This window comes from Schistocerca americana, unplaced genomic scaffold (assembly GCF_021461395.2).
Source record: "Schistocerca americana isolate TAMUIC-IGC-003095 unplaced genomic scaffold, iqSchAmer2.1 HiC_scaffold_98, whole genome shotgun sequence".
Classification (NCBI taxonomy): domain Eukaryota; kingdom Metazoa; phylum Arthropoda; class Insecta; order Orthoptera; family Acrididae; genus Schistocerca; species Schistocerca americana.
This window is the reverse complement of record NW_025726763.1, coordinates 430,001-435,000: the sequence shown is the minus strand read 5'-3', so window position 1 is coordinate 435,000 and position 5,000 is coordinate 430,001. Positions and strand designations below refer to the sequence as shown.

General features: G+C 53.5%; 1 non-coding gene across 1 annotated transcript in view; it reads right to left on the bottom strand.

Moving 5' to 3' along the window:
- The window catches only part of LOC124593345, a 1,910-nt gene extending 1,459 nt beyond the window's left edge, over positions 1–451 (bottom strand). The window contains exon 1 of the ribosomal RNA XR_006977991.1: positions 1–451. This exon is cut by the window's left edge and continues 1,459 nt beyond it. This is a non-coding gene — a ribosomal RNA (small subunit ribosomal RNA).
- Positions 452–5,000: the final 4,549 nt, after the last annotated feature.

Sequence of the window (5,000 nt, the reverse complement as noted above, 5' to 3'; positions counted from 1 at the left end):
CGCGCCTGCTGCCTTCCTTGGATGTGGTAGCCGTTTCTCAGGCTCCCTCTCCGGAATCGAACCCTGATTCCCCGTTACCCGTTACAACCATGGTAGGCGCAGAACCTACCATCGACAGTTGATAAGGCAGACATTTGAAAGATGCGTCGCCGGTACGAGGACCGTGCGATCAGCCCAAAGTTATTCAGAGTCACCAAGGCAAACGGACCGGACGAGCCGACCGATTGGTTTTGATCTAATAAAAGCGTCCCTTCCATCTCTGGTCGGGACTCTGTTTGCATGTATTAGCTCTAGAATTACCACAGTTATCCAAGTAACGTGGGTACGATCTAAGGAACCATAACTGATTTAATGAGCCATTCGCGGTTTCACCTTAATGCGGCTTGTACTGAGACATGCATGGCTTAATCTTTGAGACAAGCATATGACTACTGGCAGGATCAACCAGGGAGCTGCGTCAACTAGAGCTGAGCAGCCGGCCGCCCGGGAGTGTGTCCCGGGGGCCCGCGCGAACACGCAAGCGTCCGCTCAATTATTCTGCAAACAGGAGGAGGCTGAGCTCCCCTGCACAATACACCTCGAAACCCTCTCAGGTCCCGGCGGCGCGCAGCGCCGTCCTAAGTACTTGGTCGGGTTCGAGAGAGGCGCAATCGCCCGGAATTTGGCGAGTAGACGCTTTAGGTGCGACCACCCGTGCTCCCAACTGAGCTTGCCGCTGCCGACAGAGGCCCGGGAGCGTGCTGTCGTGGCATTGCCGGCGGGAGACAACACGCGCCACCTACGGTGGCCGGCAGCTCCAACGCCAGCGCCACAGAAGGACAAAAGCCCCACTTGGGTGCCGAAGCGAACACTCCCAGCACAGCGCACGCGCCAACACGTCCGCACAGCTGCGATACAATCCACCTGCGAGAACCGCAGAGGCGACCGAGCAGCAGACGGCGTCGCGGCGCCGAGCGCCGGGCGGCGGCGCATCCTCAGCGCACACAGTCCTCAATCGGACCAGCACACTGCAGATGTCCACCGCGCTTCGCACCGGGCCCGCGAGGACCTACTTTGGCCGCACGGCGCCGCGTGCAGGGTGCGCCGGCGCGCAGCTGCGCCGCCTGCCGCCTCCGTCGGCCGGCGCGCCTGCCACTGGCCGCCCCCACCAGCCGGCTGTAGCGCGTGCGCCCACGCACCGCGCGGCCAGCACGCCGGGAGGCCCCCCCTCACCGGCCGGGGACGGTCCCACCCAGCCACCGCCGCGTATCGCTTCACACCCACATGCCATTCACGTTCGTGGGCATGGTGGGTATCGCTGAAACAACCGGTTGGTAGCTCAACCGATCGTCGCCATCACTGATTCACCTCTAGCGAGAACAACCGCACCACAACGGTTTACCAGTTGTTCATTTGCGTAACGTCACCAGCAAACGTAGACGTCCATCGCCATTTGCAAATTCAACGATTGTTGCATGCCTGTGTCAGGTGTCACGACACACTATGTCTGCCCACATACACGCAACAACATGTGCACGCTTCGCGAACACGTGGAAGGTGGCCCCCGTACGTATGCGATGTCCATTGCGCGAACGACTGTCAACCGGCCTCTGTCGCATGTCGCAGATGTGGAACGCAGTGCACCATGCTATCACGGTGTGTGAGAAGAGACGACTACGTCTGACAACACGCGCCACTACATCAACAGACGGCTCATGCTGATCGCCATCCACGGCATACCATACTGCAATCCAGCTCTTATAGGGAGACGACACGTAGCTGAGTGCACAATATTTGGACCGTATGGTTCGCCGTTGTTGGCGCAGTCGTGGTACGGTCACACATGTACCACGATGTATCATTCAGTACATGAGGACCAATGTGCAGTACAGTGTGTGATTTGGACGTACAACATCAGCGGACAGTTGACACAAGCCGTACCACAACGTAGGCTGTGCTTCGCCATGCGAATGCCAATGAACAACTGCGAAGGGCATTGAGCATGTACGTCCTGCTGCCATCCGCATTACAGTGTATAGCTGCAAGGTGTTTAACATGAAGCGATACTCTGGGGACCGGGCAGTGCGAGTAGCAAACTATATTGCGGGGGTTGCAGTTAGGCAACACTACACTAATTTAACGCGTCGTATGACAATTACAGAGCAGGTTAAGGCCCAACGTGTGTTGGGTTAAGGCCCAACGTGTGTTGGGTTAAGGCCCAACGTGTGTTGGGTTAAGGCCCAACGTGTGTTGGGTTAAGGCCCAACGTGTGTTGGGTTAAGGCCCAACGTGTGTTGGGTTAAGGCCCAACGTGTGTTGGGTTAAGGCCCAACGTGTGTTGGGTTAAGGCCCAACGTGTGTTGGGTTAAGGCCCAACGTGTGTTGGGTTAAGGCCCAACGTGTGTTGGGTTAAGGCCCAACGTGTGTTGGGTTAAGGCCCAACGTGTGTTGGGTTAAGGCCCAACGTGTGTTGGGTTAAGGCCCAACGTGTGTTGGGTTAAGGCCCAACGTGTGTTGGGTTAAGGCCCAACGTGTGTTGGGTTAAGGCCCAACGTGTGTTGGGTTAAGGCCCAACGTGTGTTGGGTTAAGGCCCAACGTGTGTTGGGTTTAGGCCCAACGTGTGTTGGGTTTAGGCCCAACGTGTGTTGGGTTTAGGCGCAACATAGGTTAGGTTTAGGCGCAACATAGGTTAGGTTAAGGCGCAACATGGGTTAGGTTAAGGCGCAACATGGGTTAGGTTAAGGCGCAACATGGGTTAGGTTAAGGTACAACATGGGTTAGGTTAAGGTACAACATGGGTTAGGTTAAGGTACAATATGGGTTAGGTTAAGGTACAATATGGGTTAGGTTAAGGTACAATATGGGTTAGGTTAAGGTACAATATGGGTTAGGTTAAGGCGCAACATGGGTTAGGTTAAGGTACAATATGGGTTAGGTTAAGGCGCAACATAGGTTAGGCTAAGGCGCAACATAGGTTAGGTTAAGGCGCAACATAGGTTAGGTTAAGGCGCAACATAGGTTAGGTTAAGGTACAATATGGGTTAGGTTAAGGTACAATATGGGTTAGGTTAAGGTACAATATGGGTTAGGTTAAGGTACAATATGGGTTAGGTTAAGGTACAATATGGGTTAGGTTAAGGTACAATATGGGTTAGGTTAAGGTACAATATGGGTTAGGTTAAGGTACAATATGGGTTAGGTTAAGGTACAATATGGGTTAGGTTAAGGCGCAACATGGGTTAGGTTAAGGTACAATATGGGTTAGGTTAAGGCGCAACATAGGTTAGGCTAAGGCGCAACATAGGTTAGGTTAAGGCGCAACATAGGTTAGGTTAAGGCGCAACATAGGTTAGGTTAAGGCGCAACATAGGTTAGGTTAAGGCGCAACATAGGTTAGGTTAAGGCGCAACATAGGTTAGGTTAAGGCGCAACATAGGTTAGGTTAAGGCGCAACATAGGTTAGGTTAAGGCGCAACATAGGTTAGGTTAAGGCGCAATACGGGTTAGGTTAAGGCGCAATACGGGTTAGGTTAAGGCGCAATACGGGTTAGGTTAAGGCGCAATACGGGTTAGGTTAAGGCGCAATACGGGTTAGGTTAAGGCGCAATACGGGTTAGGTTAAGGCGCAATACGGGTTAGGTTAAGGCGCAATACGGGTTAGGTTAAGGCGCAATACGGGTTAGGTTAAGGCGCAATACGGGTTAGGTTAAGGTACAATACGGGTTAGGTTAAGGCACAATATGGGTTAGGTTAAGGTACACATTGTTGTACGGAAAGGTGTTTTGGGGGGGGGGGGGGGCCGGTTTGTTGATTGTGAATATCGTAAGTAAATGACTGCGGCATCATCTGATTTGCCACGGCAGGGTGCACCTTTGGCTCATAACAGGCGGCGCTCTGATTCCATGCTTGTGGCAGACCTGTGTCTTTCATTCCTGCCATTGTTTGTGTGGTGTGACAGGAGGCAGTATTGTGATGTTGGGTGCACCCCTGTGTGGGACATGTGTGGGTGTTGGTGGCTTAGCTGAGCAATGGTGGTTGTCGGAAGGGTGGGATATTCTGTTTTCCGAGTGGACCTCCCGGTCTGGTTATGATAGTGTGGATTGTCTAATGTGGCAGAGAGGATGCACTGGGTGGTGTTCCATGCTGGTGCTTACATATTGTCTGTGTGCCTGTTACAGGCAGAGAGTAGTGCGTGATAAGAGTGTCTGGCTGACGTGTGATTGTGAGCAGAGTCTTTCAGCATGTATACGGACAGGTCTATACATTATCTGTATTCTGATGGCTCTATCTATTACTAATCAGCGCCGTGTATACGTTTAATCCGGTTCCAGTCGAAACTATTGTATCTCTGTACATTAGTGACACGGCGAGCCCGCTATGTAGTTACTCGTCTCGGCAGCTTCCACCGGTGTATGGCAAATGATTATAAGGAATCAGTCTAGTCGTCAATACCGATAGTCTGACGTCACATGTCTGGGGTGGGGGACGCTGCGCCCTTCCGGTGGGTCATGGCCTAGGAAGACTCTTCCCACGCAGGGGGGCTTGGACTGTCATTGACTCTTCCGAGTAATATACTTGCCGTACGTTTTTGTGACTGCGAGTGCAACGCTCACCGGTACCGACATGGATGGAGCGCCTCCTAGCTGCCGCTGAGCATCTGCATTCGTACAGAGAGCAACGCGATCGCGTCTGTAGCTCGTACGTGGTACAGCTGGCAGCTCATGTATATGGACAGCGGGAATGTCGCATATTGGACATAACTCTTCATGAAACGCACGTTATAGGGGTGGATTGCACATTGCGAGTGCGAGCAAAGTCCGCCGTTCATCCGCTGGAGTTGCGAGTTGGGCGGTTGGGGTGGGGCACGAACGGGTGCAGGTGGAGTGATTGCCGGTCCACGACTTCGTGCGGCAGAGGCGCTGGCGTTGGGGTGCTGTTGTCGACAGAGGGTGCAGGCTTTGTGGGTGGGGTAGAAAGAAGGGAGCTTTGGGCCCATCGCTGTCTTAGTCGGCTTGGCGTC